A 17,266-nucleotide genomic window follows, 5' to 3' on the forward strand; every position below is an offset into this window, starting at 1 on the left:
GGTTTAGAACCCTCAAAAAGCATGATGGTACCCCTTGGGCTATCTGGGTGAGTGAAGGGTTGAAAAACTTAGAGGTATGGTTTAAGGGTTACAAAGTGAACACTTATGAGGGTATGAAGAATCTTTTTATGTTGGAGTCGATTTATGATGCCTGTTCTCCTGAGCTCAGACAGCACTTGGCTGATTCGAAGGAATTGGATTCCCGGAAGCTGGCTAAGGCTGCTGACTTGTGGGTTGCCAACAGGGCTACTCATAAGTATTCTGGGGCAACTCAGAAAAAGGATCAACTCAAGAAGCAACTCAAATTCCAAAGAGGGCGCCAAACAAAACCGTCTGTGACGTGACGCGCGCGGGTGTTTCCCTCATAACACGTGATGACAGAGCACGTGGTAAAATTGCACGTCTGAGTGTCATCGCGTGTAATCGGAGGGAAGTGAGCGTACACGCGATTTGCCTGGGTACGTGTACTTCGGGGTGCGTGGGAAGTTCCACACGCGATTGGCCTGGGTACGTGTATTTCAGGGGTACGCGAGAAGTTCCACACGCGATTGGCCTGGGTACGTGCATTTCAGGGGTGCGCGGGAAGTTCCACACGCGATTGGCCTGGGTACGTGTATTTCAGGGGTGCGCAGGAAGTTTCACACGCGATTGGTGGAAATCCACGTGGGATCTGCAAGCCCTGCTAGGGCAACGCCCGTGCGCCATACGTCACAGACGCGCTTACGCGCTAAGGGCCTTTGGTCCAATGAAATCGCATGTGCGTGCTGACGTGCATACGTGCTAAGGGCCTTTCCTCGAATTATACGCAGACGTGCAGGATTTTCACGTGCCAAATCACTCCGTATCAAGCTGGCCACGCGTAAGCACACGGAAGACCACACTCCTGCACAGAAGGCCGAATTGCAGCCCCCCAGAGCCCCGAGCACGCTCCCACCTGCCATCTGCTGCTGCCTGACTGCCTGCTGCCCACGTGCCCTGCCATTTGCTGCCTGCACATCAGCCAGGGGTGCTGTTGCTGTGACCACCCCTGCTGGAACCGAAGACTCCCGACTGGGATTCCATCGCTCCACAGCCCAGCCCCAGGACCCAGTTGCCCACCCACTCCTGCCTCTGGGGTTGTCATGTCGGGCACTGCAACATCTGGCACCACTGACAACCCCCGGCCAGAGAGGCAGAGGGGCACCAGCTTCACTGCCACCGAAGTTGGTGTCCTGGTGGAGCAAGTCCTGGGGCAGTATCATGCCCTCTTCGGAAGTTCCCGCGCAGACAAGGAAGGACGGACTCGGATCTGGACGGACATTGTGACTGCCATCAACGTGGAGGGGGCCGCAGTCCGCGACTTCCAACATGTCAAGAAGCGCTGGGAGGACTTCAGGTCCAGGACCCTCAACAAGGCCCGGCGCGTCTTGAAGGCAGCGGATGCTAATGGGTCCCGGGGCCACTTGTCGGAAGATCAGATGAGGGTCCTGGAACGCATATCCCCAGCGCTCCACGTCCAGGTCCTTGAGAGGCAGACCAGTCTGGAGTCGAGCGGTAAGTGTACATGCATCATGATTGTAAGCTGTGCGTGTGCTGATGTGCCAGTAGTGTGCAGGTTGCACATCTGTTTGTATGGGGCCGAGTATGGGTGGAGGTGTACAGGGCCGTGAGGCTAACACATGAGAGGGCTGTCATGTGTGAGACATGGATGGTGCTTGTGTGTGTAGGCTTGCATGCCAAATGCAGTTGTGTGGGCACACATGTTTGGATGAATGTGTATGTAAGTAGGCATGTACGTGATGTCACGCATGTATGTTGTTTTCAGCTGCATGTATCAGCACTGTGTACATGTGCATGTGTGTGTATTTGACAAGGGTACAACAGTGATGCAACATGGATGCATGTGACAGCGGGATGTGGAAGCCTGATATGCAGATGTGACATGGATGCCCATCTGAACACTGCAACAGTTGGCAGAGGTGTACACATGCATGCAAGTGTGGTGGTGTGCGTGCATGTGTAGTGCACTCCCTGTGTTGCATGTGATGTCTGGCTCACCTTTGCCTGCTCATGCTGTTGTATGTGTATGGATGGTGCTGACAGTTGCGATATGGCTGTGGTATGGCTCATGTGTGCAAGTTGAAATGACATGTGTTTTGGCGATTGTGATGCCATGTCTGAGGTTAGCCAATGCCACTCATGTACAACTGTCATGTGTGTATGTGTCCATTGTACAGTGCCCTGATGCCTGTGTTTTATTTCTCCCTGTCTGCAGCGTCAAGTGATGAAGAGGGCGGAGAAGGTGCTGTGGAGCACAGCGGCGGGGATCGCACCGCCAGCCGGAGACGCAAGGCCCGGCTCCCCTCCCAGGTTGTGATCTCGTCGGGGAGTGAGGAGTCGGTGCCGCATCCCAGGCCGCAGCTGCCGGGGCGAGGTCCAAGAGGCGGAGGTTGGAGTTGGACTCCTCGGCAGCAGAAGGGGCAGCTGGGACCCCACAGGGCCCAACGGGGGAAGATGGCACAGAGTCATCCAGGTTGGTGGGGGGATTGGTGGAGGAGGAGGCCGTGCAAGCGACAGAGACGGGGTCTGGAGGTGGGGATTCCACTGGTGCTAGTGGTGCAGTGCAGGACCAGGGACAGGAGGCAGCACAGGCCACCGCAGAGGTGCCTGTGTGCAATCCTGTCCCTGATCCTGTCACAGCATCATCTTGCACCAGCAGGGATGCCTACGTCCAGACCCATTTTCAGGCAGGGGATGAGCTCACAACAACTGGCCTTCCTCTGCCTGCGGTCGTGGCTATCCGGGTCTGGGTTGAGCCTGTCCTGACTGGTGTGGCGTTGCGTCAACGGGTCATGGGAGGTGACCTGCAGTCTTTTCATGAGGAGACTGCACGTCATCTCGAATGGCTCGTTGACCGCGTCGGCCAACTGGGACAGGTCACCCAGGCCGGATTCCTATGTTTGATGGGGCTTGCTCAGACCCCCTCCTCAACTGAACCCCCTATGCGCCAGTCGTCCTCCGTGCCATCTTCCCACCCATTAGTCACCTGGGTGCCCTGTGGAGCTGCCTCTGACGGTGCGGCCAGGCTGGTGGAGGAGGCATCCCTGCCACAGTCGGGAGTTGGACGTCCAGCAGGGGTGGCCACATCAACGACTGCACCCCAGCCAGCGGAGGATGTGCAGGCAGCAGGAGGCAGTGCACGGGCAGAGGCACAGCAGCAGCAGCAACGTGGTGGGAGCCATGATGGCTCGGGGATTTCGACATCGGAGGGGCAGGCATCGGCCGGAGGGCAGGAGGACCCAGGACGGTAAGTGTCTTCCGTGTGGCAGCGGTTGGGCCACGCCATAGATGCAGAGCGGCAGCGGGCAGAAGAGGCACGGCTCACGATGGTCAGGGCGGAGAACTCCATGCGGAGGGCCTTGAGGCGGGCTGAGTGCCTCGAGGCAATCCGCAGGGAGTTGGAGGTGAACATGTCGACGGCCCTGCGGACCCTCGGGGCCATGGAGGAGGACTGCCTCCGGGACATTGAGCAGGAGTTCGATGATGCCCTGGCCCGGAACATCCCGAAGTGAGCCGTCGGACTAGCCCGCTGCCCTTGTAAATAGTTCTGTAGTTAGTGTTAGGTTTCCTTTGGTTTTGCATTTTTTTGGACCTTTTGGAGAATGGGCCACATTTTTGTATATCGTTTTCTTTTTATTAGGTAGTGTTATTAGATAGGTTTCATTTCTTCTGTTGGGATCATGGACCCTGGATTGTTTATCGGTATAAAGTTGACTGTTGGATTTTCATTTTTTTTATGATTTACCCATTTAGCAATGGTTTTCGATTTTAATTTTCCATTGGATTTACTTTTGTGGACTGTGACTCTGGACACCTTTCCTTTGGATTATGATTTGTGGTTTGCATTATTTCACGGACATGCTTTTTTTTTTTAATTCCCATTTTTGTTTGTTTATTTTTGATTCAATTTATGTTGCTTTTAATACATATTTTTTCTTCAAACTTCAATGTGTAGTATCATCTCATTGGTTTCATGCATATCATGATATGTGTTTTGACATTCACTGACACCCATTGGGTGTATGTGAGGGACGTGTTCATTTCCAAACTTGCAATTGGGGTTCTATCGTGTTATTGCCATTTCTAAGTGGGTGGATGCAACACTCGGGTGGGTGTTTGGCATTTGGAGGCTGACCATAAGGGCCAGGGATCTAGATTGTGATGACACGTTGGCTGGGGGACATGTGTGGGGGCCTGGTGGAGGGTGCCCCACATTGCTGGGGGTGGGGGTGCAGGGGGACATGAGTGGGACATGAGTGGGGGCCTGGTGGAGGGTGCCCCACATTGCTGGGGGTGGGGGTGCAGGGGGACATGAGTGGGACATGAGTGGGGGCCTGGTGGAGGGTGCTGGGGGTGGGGGTGCTGGGGACATGAGTGGGGCCTGGTGGAGGGTGCCCCTGGATGCTGGGGGGTGGGGGTGATGGGAGAAATGAGTTGGACATGAGTGGGGGCCTGGTGGAGGGTGCCCCTGGATGCTGGGGGGTGGGGGTGCAGGGGGACATGAGTGGGGGCCTGGTGGAGGGTGCCCTGCACTGCTGGGGGGTGGGGGTGCTGGGAGATATGAGTTGGACATGATTGGGGGCCTGGTGGAGGGTGCCCCTGGATGCTGGGGGTGATGGGAGACATGAGTGGGGGCCTGGTGGAGGGTGCCCCTGGATGCTGGGGGGTGGGGGTGCTGGGAGACATGAGTCGGGGCCTGGTGGAGGGTACCCTCTGCTGGGGTGGGGGTGATGGGAGACATGAGTTGGACATGAGTGGGGGCCTGGTGGAGGGTGCCCCTGGATGCTGGGGGCTGGGGGTGCAGGGGGACATGAGTGGGGGCCTGGTGGAGGGTGCCCTGCACTGCTGGGGGGTGGGGGTGATGGGAGACATGAGTTGGACATGAGTGGGGGCCTGGTGGAGGGTGCCCCACAGAGCTGGGGGGAGGGGGTGCAGGGAGACATGAGTGGGGGCCTGGTAGAGGGTGCCCCACAGTGCTGGGCGGTGGGGGTGCTGGGAGATATGAGTGGGGGCCTGGTGGAGGGTGCCCCTGGATGCAGGGGGGCGGGGGTGATTTGAGACATGAGTTGGACATGAGTGGGGGCCTGCTGGCTGGTGCCCCACAGTGCTGGGGCTGGGGGTGCAGAGGGACATGAGTAGGACATGAGTGGGGGCCTGGTGGAGGGTGCCCCACAGTGCTGGGGGTGGGGGTGCTGGGAGACATGAGTGGGGGCCTGGTGGAGGGTGCCCCTGGATGCAGGGGGTGGGGGTGCTGGGAGACATGAGTTGGACATGAGTGGGGGCCTGTTGGAGGGTGCCCCTGGATGCTGGGGGGTGGGGGTGCAGGGGGACATGAGTGGGGGCCTGGTGGAGGGTGCCCTGCACTGCTGGGGGTTGGGCTGCTGGGAGACATGAGTTGGACATGAGTGGGGGCCTGGTGGAGGGTGCCCCTGGATGCTGGGGGGTGGGGTGATGGGAGACATGAGTGGGGGCCTGTTGGAGGGTGCCCCTGGATGCTGGGGGGTGGGGGTGCTGGGAGACATGAGTGGGGGCCTGGTGGAGGGTGCCCTGCACTGCTGGGGGATGGGGGTGCTGGGAGACATGAGTTGGACATGAGTGGGGGCCTGGTGGAGGGTGCCCCTGGATGCTGGGGGCTTGGGGTGCAGGGGGACATGATTGGGGGCCTGGTGGAGGGTGCTCTGCACTGCTGGGGGGTGGGGGTGATGGAAGACATGAGTTGGACATGAGTGGGGGCCTGGTGGAGGGTGCCCCTGGATGCTGGGGGGTGGGGGTGCAGGGGGACATGAGTGGGGGCCTGGTGGAGGGTGCCCTGCACTGCTGGGGGGTGGGGGTGATGGGAGACATGATTGGGGGCCTGGTGGATGGTGCCCCTGGATGCTGGGGGGTGGGGGTGATAGGAGACATGAGTGGGGGCCTGGTGGAGGGTGCCCCTGGATGCTGGGGGGTGGGGGTGATGGGAGACATGAGTTGGACATGAGTGGGGGACTGGTGAAGGGTGCCCCTGGATGCTGGGGGGTGGGGTGATGGGAGACATGAGTGGGGGCCTGGTGGAGGGTGCCCCCGGATGCTGGGGGGTGGGGGTGCTGGGAGACATGAGTGTGGGCCTGGTGGAGGGTGCCCTGCACTGCTGGGGGATGGGGGTGCTGGGAGACATGAGTTGGACATGAGTGGGGGCCTGGTGGAGGGTGCCCCTGGATGCTGGGGGGTGGGGGTACAGGGACATGAGTGGGGGCCTGGTGGAGGGTGCCCTGCACTGCTGGGGGGTGGGGGTGATGGGAGACATGATTGGGGGCCTGGTGGAGGGTGCCCCTGGATGCTGGGGTGTGGGGGTGATAGGAGACATGAGTGGGGGCCTGGTGGAGGGTGCCCCTGGATGCTGGGGGGTGGGGGTGATGGGAGACATGAGTGGGGGCCTGGTGGAGGGTGCCCTGCACTGCTGGGGGGTGGGGGTGCTGGGAGACATGAGTTAGACATGAGTGGAGGCCTGGTGGAGGGTGCCCCTGGATGCTAGGGGGTGGGGTGATGGGAGACATGAGTGGGGGCCTGGTGGAGGGTGCCCCTGGATGCTGGTGGGTGTGGGCGCTGGGAGACATGAGTGGGGGCCTAGTGGAGGGTGCCCTGCACTGCTGGGGGATGGGGTTGCTGGGAGACATGAGGTGGACATGAGTGGGGGCCTGGTGGAGGGTGCCCCTGGATGCTGGGGGCTGGGGGTGCAGGGGGACATGAGTGGGGGCCTGGTGGAGGGTGCCCTGCACTGCTGGGGGGTGGGGGTGATGGGAGACATGAGTTGGACATGAGTTGGGGCCTGGTGGAGGGTGCCCCTGGATGTTGGGGGGTGGGGCTGCAGGAGGACATGAGTGGGGGCCTGGTGGAGGGTGCCCTGCACTGCTGGGTGCTGGGGGTGATGGGAGACATGATTGGGGGCCTGGTGGAGGATGCCCCTGGATGCTTGGGCGTGGGGTGATGGGAGACATGAGTGGGGGCCTGGTGGAAGGTGCCCCGGTTGCTGGGGGGTGGGGGTGATTGGAGACATGAGTGGGGGCCTGGTGGAGGGTGCCCCTGCACTGCTGGGGGGGTGGGGGTGATGGGAGACATGTGTGGGGGCCTGGTGGAGGGTGGCCCTGGATGCTGGTGGGTGGGGGTGCAGGGGGACATGAGTGGGGGCCTGGTGGAGGGTGCCCCTGGATGCTGGGGGGTGGTGTGATGGGAGACATGAGTGGGGGCCTGGTGGAGGGTGCCCCTGGATGCTGGGGGGTGGGGGTGATGGGAGACATGAGTGGGGGCCTGGTGGAGGGTGCCCCTGGATGCTGGGGGGTGGGGATGGTGGGAGACATGATTGGGGGCCTGGTGGAGGATGCCCCTGGATGCTGGGGGGTGGGGGTGATGGGAGACATGAGTGGGGGCCTGGTGGAAGGTGCCCCGGATGCTGGGGGGTGGGGGTGATGGGAGACATGAGTGGGGGCCTGGTGGAGGGTGCCCCTGCACTGCTGGGGGGGCTGGGGGTGATGGTAGACATGTATGGGGGCCTGGTGGAGGGTGCCCCTGGATGCTGTGGGGTGGGGGGCAGGGGGACATGAGTGGGGGCCTGGTGGAGGGTGCCCCTGGATGCTGGGGGGTGGGGTGATGGGAGACATGAGTGGGGGCCTGGTGGAGGGTGCCCCTGGATGCTGGTGGGTGGGGGTGATGGGAGACATGAGTGGGGGCCTGGTGGAGGGTGCCCTGCACTGCTGGGGGTTGGGGGTACTGGGAGACATGAGTTGGACATGACTGGGGGCCTGTTGGATGGTGCCCTGCACTGCTGGGGGTGGGGTGATGGGAGACATGTGTGGGGGCCTGTCGGAGGGTGCCCCTGGATGCTGGTGGGTGGGGGTGCAGGGGGACATGAGTGGGGGCCTGATGGAGGGTGCCCCTGACTGCTGGGGGGTGGGGGTGATGGGATACATGAGTGGGGGCCTGGTGGAGGGTGCCCTGCACTGCTGGGGGGTGGGGTGATGGGAGACATGTGTGGCGCCTGGTGGACGGTGCCCCTGGATGCTGGTGCGTCGGGATGCAGGGGGACATGAGTGGGGGCTTGGTGGAGGGTGCCCCTGACTGCTGGGGGGTGGGAGTGATGGGAGACATGAGTGGGGGCCTGGTGGAGGGTGCCCTGCACTGCTCGGGGTGGGGATGCTGGGAGACATGAGTCAGACATGAGTGGGGGCCTGGTGGAGGGTGCCCTGCACTGCTGGCGGGTGGGGGTGATGGGAGACATGAGTTGGACATGAGTGGGGGCCTGGTGGAGGGTGCCCCTGACTGCTGGGGGATGATGAGAGACATGAGTGGGGGCCTGGTGGAGGGTGCCCTGCACTGCTGGGGGGTGGGGGTGCTGGGAGACATGAGTTGGACATGAGTGGGGGCCTGGTGGAGGGTGCCCTGCACTGCTGGGGGGTGGGGGTGATGGGAGACATGAGTTGGACATGAGTGGGGGCCTGGTGGAGGGTGCCCCTGGATGCTGGGGGGTGGGGTTGCAGGGGGACATGAGTGGGGGCCTGGTGGAGGGTGCCCTGCATTGCTGGGGGTTTGGGGGTGCTGGGAGACATGAGTTGGACATGAGTGGGGGCCTGTTGGAGGGTGCCCCTGGATGCTGGGGGGTGGGGGTGATGGGAGACATGAGTGGGGGCCTGGTGGAGGGTGCCCCTGGATGCTGGGGAGTGGGGGTGCTGGGAGACATGAGTGGGGGCCTGGCGGAGGGTGCCCTGCACTGCTGGGGGTGCTGGGAGACATGAGTTGTACATGAGTGGCGGCCTGGTGGAGTGTGCCCCTGGATGCTGGGGGTGCAGGGGGACATGCGTTGGTGGGCAGTAGTGCAAGGTGACATGTGGGTTGGCTGGGGGGCATGGGCATGGTGGATGGGCTGCCTGCGGGACATGTGCAGGGTAGGCCCCTGTGGTGTGGGCCGCTTGCAGGGGCAGTGGAGGGTGTAGAGGGTACACCTGGGAGGACCCACACGTGCAATTCACGTGTGGTGCTCCCCGTGCACCCCTGAAATAGGCATACCCTGATGGAATCGCATGTGATACTTCCTGCTCACCCCTGAAATACACGTACCCTGCTGCTTTTGCATGTGATACTTCCCGCGCACCCCTGGAATACACGTACCCTGCTGCTTTTGCGTGTGATACTTCCCGCGCACCCCTGGAATACACGTACCCTGATGGAATCACGTGTGATACTTCCCGCGCACCCCTGAAATGCACGTACCCTGCTGATTTTGCGTGTGATACTTCCCGCGCACCCCTGGAATACACGTGCCCTGATGGAATCGCGTGTGTTACTTCCCACGCACCCCTGATGTACACGTACCCAGGACAATCGCGTGTGAAACCTCCCGCGAACCACTGAAATACACGTTCCCCGCTTGGTGTTTGCTGTTTGGCAGCCCTGTGAACTGGTGCAGGGTTAGCGCAGCCCTTTGCGATGATTTGGGAATTTTGAAGGCTTTTCCTTGAGCAAGGGCGTTCTTGGGGGCGTAACTGGCGCTGCTGCGGGGTCGCTGCGCCACTCTGCGCCACGGCTGGTTTCGGAGGCTAAAATCCATGAATACGCTGTGCGATGAAAAGGATTTTTTCGCACGCGGCTGGCGCAGTGTATCGCACGGGGACACTGTGCGCCAGCCGCTTGCGCCACTTTTGTGCAAATTTCTATTAATTACCCTCTAAGTTGTGCAGAATATGGATGGGAAGATTTACATGATTTCCTACGCATATTGTATGGGAGGATTGGTCCAAGAGATCCCCCTCCCCTGCATTCGCTCCCCCCTGTGGAGTCCATGGCTCGTTCAGGGTTCCCCCTGCCACCAGGGCCCAGGTGGTGGGTAGGCCACTGGCTGAAGACATTGACCAAACAGGCTGAATTTAGCTAGGCCCTGGAAACCATTTTTGTGAAATAAAGATGGCTTGAGCCCTGTGCACCGCAGTGCGGCCCCCACCCTTGGAGAGTGTCACTTATCCCTGTGGCCGCAGCTCTCTGGAAGATCCGCTGAGAGCCCGTTCCCACGAACAGACGGACATGAGCTAGTGTCAGATACCAACACTGTAACATTTCACCTTCCGCAGTGTATCGCTGTTCCCGGTATGTGGAAAAGAACTCTAAAATGGTCCCCTGACAAAAGCAGAGTCCCCAAATAATAATGAGCAAACCACCTGTGATGAAACGTTTCTCTCCACGGGCTTTCTGACTAAAAACCTGTAACCTCCATGAAGATGGCAGAATGTTTGCTTACATGACATTCGGATGAAGTACCCACATCCCTGTAGCTATGCGTAAATAGTAAAGGAGTCCTGGGGGTTTTTCGTGTTATGTGTTTCACCGAGATGACTGCACCCCACGGTCCCGCGCCATAACTGAACTAATGCTGCTAGAGTGCAAAGGAAGACAGATGCAACCATATTGAGAGCTCATGTAAGGGGTGCACGAAAGTGTGGGGGCCTGGTGGAGGGTGAGTGGGGGCCTGGTGGAGGGTGCCCCTGGATGCAGGGGGATGGGGGTGCTGGGAGACATGAGTTGGACATCAGTGGGGGCCTGCTGGCAGGTGCCCCACAGTGCTGGGGGGTGGGGGTTCAGGGGGACATGAGTAGGACATGAGTGGGGGCCTGGTGGAGGGTGCCCCACAGTGCTGGGGGTGGGGGTGCTGGGAGACATGAGTGGGGGCCTGGTGGAGGGTGCCCCTGGATGCAGGGGGTGGGGGTGCTGGGAGACATGAGTTGGACATGAGTGGGGGCCTGTTGGAGGGTGCCCCTGGATGCTGGGGGGTGGGGGTGCAGGGGGACATGAGTGGGGGCCTGGTGGAGGGTGCCCTGCACTGCTGGGGGTTGGGCTGCTGGGAGACATGAGTTGGACATGAGTGGGGGCCTGGTGGAGGGTGCCCCTGGATGCTGGGGGGTGGGGTGATGGGAGACATGAGTGGGGGCCTGTTGGAGGGTGCCCCTGGATGCTGGGGGGTGGGGGTGCTGGGAGACATGAGTGGGGGCCTGGTGGAGGGTGCCCTGCACTGCTGGGGGATGGGGGTGCTGGGAGACATGAGTTGGACATGAGTGGGGGCCTGGTGGAGGGTGCCCCTGGATGCTGGGGGCTTGGGGTGCAGGGGGACATGATTGGGGGCCTGGTGGAGGGTGCTCTGCACTGCTGGGGGGTGGGGGTGATGGAAGACATGAGTTGGACATGAGTGGGGGCCTGGTGGAGGGTGCCCCTGGATGCTGGGGGGTGGGGGTGCAGGGGGACATGAGTGGGGGCCTGGTGGAGGGTGCCCTGCACTGCTGGGGGGTGGGGGTGATGGGAGACATGATTGGGGGCCTGGTGGATGGTGCCCCTGGATGCTGGGGGGTGGGGGTGATAGGAGACATGAGTGGGGGCCTGGTGGAGGGTGCCCCTGGATGCTGGGGGGTGGGGGTGATGGGAGACATGAGTTGGACATGAGTGGGGGACTGGTGAAGGGTGCCCCTGGATGCTGGGGGGTGGGGTGATGGGAGACATGAGTGGGGGCCTGGTGGAGGGTGCCCCCGGATGCTGGGGGGTAGGGGTGCTGGGAGACATGAGTGTGGGCCTGGTGGAGGGTGCCCTGCACTGCTGGGGGATGGGGGTGCTGGGAGACATGAGTTGGACATGAGTGGGGGCCTGGTGGAGGGTGCCCCTGGATGCTGGGGGGTGGGGGTACAGGGACATGAGTGGGGGCCTGGTGGAGGGTGCCCTGCACTGCTGGGGGATGGGGGTGATGGGAGACATGATTGGGGGCCTGGTGGAGGGTTCCCCTGGATGCTGGGGTGTGGGGGTGATAGGAGACATGAGTGGGGGCCTGGTGGAGGGTGCCCCTGGATGCTGGGGGGTGGGGGTGATGGGAGACATGAGTGGGGGCCTGGTGGAGGGTGCCCTGCACTGCTGGGGGGTGGGGGTGCTGGGAGACATGAGTTGGACATGAGTGGAGGCCTGGTGGAGGGTGCCCCTGGATGCTAGGGGGTGGGGTGATGGGAGACATGAGTGGGGGCCTGGTGGAGGGTGCCCCTGGATGCTGGTGGGTGTGGGCGCTGGGAGACATGAGTGGGGGCCTAGTGGAGGGTGCCCTGCACTGCTGGGGGATGGGGTTGCTGGGAGACATGAGGTGGACATGAGTGGGGGCCTGGTGGAGGGTGCCCCTGGATGCTGGGGGCTGGGGGTGCAGGGGGACATGAGTGGGGGCCTGGTGGAGGGTGCCCTGCACTGCTGGGGGGTGGGGGTGATGGGAGACATGAGTTGGACATGAGTTGGGGCCTGGTGGAGGGTGCCCCTGGATGTTGGGGGGTGGGGCTGCAGGAGGACATGAGTGGGGGCCTGGTGGAGGGTGCCCTGCACTGCTGGGTGCTGGGGGTGATGGGAGACATGATTGGGGGCCTGGTGGAGGATGCCCCTGGATGCTGGGGCGTGGGGTGATGGGAGACATGAGTGGGGGCCTGGTGGAAGGTGCCCCGGTTGCTGGGGGGTGGGGGTGATTGGAGACATGAGTGGGGGCCTGGTGGAGGGTGCCCCTGCACTGCTGGGGGGGTGGGGGTGATGGGAGACATGTGTGGGGGCCTGGTGGAGGGTGGCCCTGGATGCTGGTGGGTGGGGGTGCAGGGGGACATGAGTGGGGGCCTGGTGGAGGGTGCCCCTGGATGCTGGGGGGTGGTGTGATGGGAGACATGAGTGGGGGCCTGGTGGAGGGTGCCCCTGGATGCTGGGGGGTGGGGGTGATGGGAGACATGAGTGGGGGCCTGGTGGAGGGTGCCCCTGGATGCTGGGGGGTGGGGATGGTGGGAGACATGATTGGGGGCCTGGTGGAGGATGCCCCTGGATGCTGGGGGGTGGGGGTGATGGGAGACATGAGTGGGGGCCTGGTGGAAGGTGCCCCGGATGCTGGGGGGTGGGGGTGATGGGAGACATGAGTGGGGGCCTGGTGGAGGGTGCCCCTGCACTGCTGGGGGGGCTGGGGGTGATGGTAGACATGTATGGGGGCCTGGTGGAGGGTGCCCCTGGATGCTGTGGGGTGGGGGGCAGGGGGACATGAGTGGGGGCCTGGTGGAGGGTGCCCCTGGATGCTGGGGGGTGGGGTGATGGGAGACATGAGTGGGGGCCTGGTAGAGGGTGCCCCTGGATGCTGGTGGGTGGGGGTGATGGGAGACATGAGTGGGGGCCTGGTGGAGGGTGCCCTGCACTGCTGGGGGTTGGGGGTACTGGGAGACATGAGTTGGACATGACTGGGGGCCTGTTGGATGGTGCCCTGCACTGCTGGGGGTGGGGTGATGGGAGACATGTGTGGGGGCCTGTCGGAGGGTGCCCCTGGATGCTGGTGGGTGGGGGTGCAGGGGGACATGAGTGGGGGCCTGGTGGAGGGTGCCCCTGACTGCTGGGGGGTGGGGGTGATGGGATACATGAGTGGGGGCCTGGTGGAGGGTGCCCTGCACTGCTGGGGGGTGGGGTGATGGGAGACATGTGTGGCGCCTGGTGGACGGTGCCCCTGGATGCTGGTGCGTCGGGATGCAGGGGGACATGAGTGGGGGCTTGGTGGAGGGTGCCCCTGACTGCTGGGGGGTGGGAGTGATGGGAGACATGAGTGGGGGCCTGGTGGAGGGTGCCCTGCACTGCTCGGGGTGGGGATGCTGGGAGACATGAGTCAGACATGAGTGGGGGCCTGGTGGAGGGTGCCCTGCACTGCTGGCGGGTGGGGGTGATGGGAGACATGAGTTGGACATGAGTGGGGGCCTGGTGGAGGGTGCCCCTGACTGCTGGGGGATGATGAGAGACATGAGTGGGGGCCTGGTGGAGGGTGCCCTGCACTGCTGGGGGGTGGGGGTGCTGGGAGACATGAGTTGGACATGAGTGGGGGCCTGGTGGAGGGTGCCCTGCACTGCTGGGGGGTGGGGGTGATGGGAGACATGAGTTGGACATGAGTGGGGGCCTGGTGGAGGGTGCCCCTGGATGCTGGGGGGTGGGGTTGCAGGGGGACATGAGTGGGGGCCTGGTGGAGGGTGCCCTGCATTGCTGGGGGTTTGGGGGTGCTGGGAGACATGAGTTGGACATGAGTGGGGGCCTGTTGGAGGGTGCCCCTGGATGCTGGGGGGTGGGGGTGATGGGAGACATGAGTGGGGGCCTGGTGGAGGGTGCCCCTGGATGCTGGGGAGTGGGGGTGCTGGGAGACATGAGTGGGGGCCTGGCGGAGGGTGCCCTGCACTGCTGGGGGTGCTGGGAGACATGAGTTGTACATGAGTGGCGGCCTGGTGGAGGGTGCCCCTGGATGCTGGGGGTGCAGGGGGACATGCGTTGGTGGGCAGTAGTGCAAGGTGACATGTGGGTTGGCTGGGGGGCATGGGCATGGTGGATGGGCTGCCTGCGGGACATGTGCAGGGTAGGCCCCTGTGGTGTGGGCCGCTTGCAGGGGCAGTGGAGGGTGTAGAGGGTACACCTGGGAGGACCCACACGTGCAATTCACGTGTGGTGCTCCCCGTGCACCCCTGAAATAGGCATACCCTGATGGAATCGCATGTGATACTTCCTGCTCACCCCTGAAATACACGTACCCTGCTGCTTTTGCATGTGATACTTCCCGCGCACCCCTGGAATACACGTACCCTGCTGCTTTTGCGTGTGATACTTCCCGCGCACCCCTGGAATACACGTACCCTGATGGAATCACGTGTGATACTTCCCGCGCACCCCTGAAATGCACGTACCCTGCTGATTTTGCGTGTGATACTTCCCGCGCACCCCTGGAATACACGTGCCCTGATGGAATCGCGTGTGTTACTTCCCACGCACCCCTGATGTACACGTACCCAGGACAATCGCGTGTGAAACCTCCCGCGAACCACTGAAATACACGTTCCCCGCTTGGTGTTTGCTGTTTGGCAGCCCTGTGAACTGGTGCAGGGTTAGCGCAGCCCTTTGCGATGATTTGGGAATTTTGAAGGCTTTTCCTTGAGCAAGGGCGTTCTTGGGGGCGTAACTGGCGCTGCTGCGGGGTCGCTGCGCCACTCTGCGCCACGGCTGGTTTCGGAGGCTAAAATCCATGAATACGCTGTGCGATGAAAAGGATTTTTTCGCACGCGGCTGGCGCAGTGTATCGCACGGGGACACTGTGCGCCAGCCGCTTGCGCCACTTTTGTGCAAATTTCTATTAATTACCCTCTAAGTTGTGCAGAATATGGATGGGAAGATTTACATGATTTCCTACGCATATTGTATGGGAGGATTGGTCCAAGAGATCCCCCTCCCCTGCATTCGCTCCCCCCTGTGGAGTCCATGGCTCGTTCAGGGTTCCCCCTGCCACCAGGGCCCAGGTGGTGGGTAGGCCACTGGCTGAAGACATTGACCAAACAGGCTGAATTTAGCTAGGCCCTGGAAACCATTTTTGTGAAATAAAGATGGCTTGAGCCCTGTGCACCGCAGTGCGGCCCCCACCCTTGGAGAGTGTCACTTATCCCTGTGGCCGCAGCTCTCTGGAAGATCCGCTGAGAGCCCGTTCCCACGAACAGACGGACATGAGCTAGTGTCAGATACCAACACTGTAACATTTCACCTTCCGCAGTGTATCGCTGTTCCCGGTATGTGGAAAAGAACTCTAAAATGGTCCCCTGACAAAAGCAGAGTCCCCAAATAATAATGAGCAAACCACCTGTGATGAAACGTTTCTCTCCACGGGCTTTCTGACTAAAAACCTGTAACCTCCATGAAGATGGCAGAATGTTTGCTTACATGACATTCGGATGAAGTACCCACATCCCTGTAGCTATGCGTAAATAGTAAAGGAGTCCTGGGGGTTTTTCGTGTTATGTGTTTCACCGAGATGACTGCACCCCACGGTCCCGCGCCATAACTGAACTAATGCTGCTAGAGTGCAAAGGAAGACAGATGCAACCATATTGAGAGCTCATGTAAGGGGTGCACGAAAAGGCACCATATGTAGGTCCAAGCTCACTATGTGTCACTGCCGTCAGCCTTGTTGACGGTTTGTTCCTGCGTGCTCCACCAACCTTACTACTACCTCACTTACCGCACATGTATAGAAATGTAACAAAGTGTTGTGGGTGTTAAATACTTAGCGTATAGATAACGTGTGTTAAATGGCCATGTGAAAGGCACTAACAATGTCAAAACATAAGCTTTGAAAAGACTCAATGGGTTCTGTATTATGTGAATGTTTATGTCTCCTCCACTTAAATCTGCAACACACGAGGAAAATACCTTTGTGAGCACATGCAAGGCCATTCCCCCTTCCTCCCATTGAAGTCTGCCAGACGAAAAAGCAAAGGCCTGTGCCGCGCTGCTCCACCTCCCCCATTTCGGCTGGAGCCGCTTCAAGCATTCACATTCCCCCCGCAGCACCCAAGGCCACGGCCTGCCACCTGAATTATTTACAACCCAGCAGTAAAACCTGGCCTTAAAACACAGATCCAAAGGCAGCCTTTCTTAGGCCCCACGACCCACCGGCTTACCTTAGGTTAATGGCCCCTGTAAAATTAGGACACCCAATATTGTAGCAACACTACAGGAACACATTCATAATGACTTCTAACGAGACATGATAACTCGGACAGCCGTCCCATGCCCTGAGACCCAACCTCGTGACCTATGATACCCGGTCAACAGGACGATGGTAACCATGTATTGATGCATCGCCAAAAGACCCCACTCTAGGTGCATTCCTCCTGTGTTGCATTAACCTGTAGCATAACCTACTGGAAGATTTACCGAGGAAGATAATATTGCAATGTTGAATGACTGCGGTGTACGTGGCCTTAGGGCAGAAAGTCAGGAAAGACGTTCATCACTGACACTGGTCGCGGCTGGCACAACAACACCGCCCGGATGAGCCCAGTTGACCTGCCCGGCCCAGCCCAACCCACGAGGGTAACCAGTGACGTCCACCAACCACGGCAAACCACATCTCAGCAGCACCTATAGTTAGTCGTCGCCACCCAATCCCCACGAACTTGTGCCCCCTAAAGCATGTAGGTTCTTATGACGCTTTTTGTAAATATATACGCCTGTCTTTGCTATTGTCAGACAGAGCGCTGTCGGAGTTTGCAGAATTCTTTGCATGCCCTATTCTGATTGATAAACTCCCATTTAAGCTCACCCGCACTTTGTCCTGGCCTTATTCCCATCCTGGGAGAGTCCATTATTGTCTCTCATTGTGGGGAGGATCGTGCTATCTGGGGGACGCTCGCCTTCAGTGGTGACC

Source organism: Ambystoma mexicanum, chromosome 10, assembly GCF_040938575.1.
Source record: "Ambystoma mexicanum isolate Mex_15411 chromosome 10, UKY_AmexF1_1, whole genome shotgun sequence".
Taxonomy (NCBI): domain Eukaryota; kingdom Metazoa; phylum Chordata; class Amphibia; order Caudata; family Ambystomatidae; genus Ambystoma; species Ambystoma mexicanum.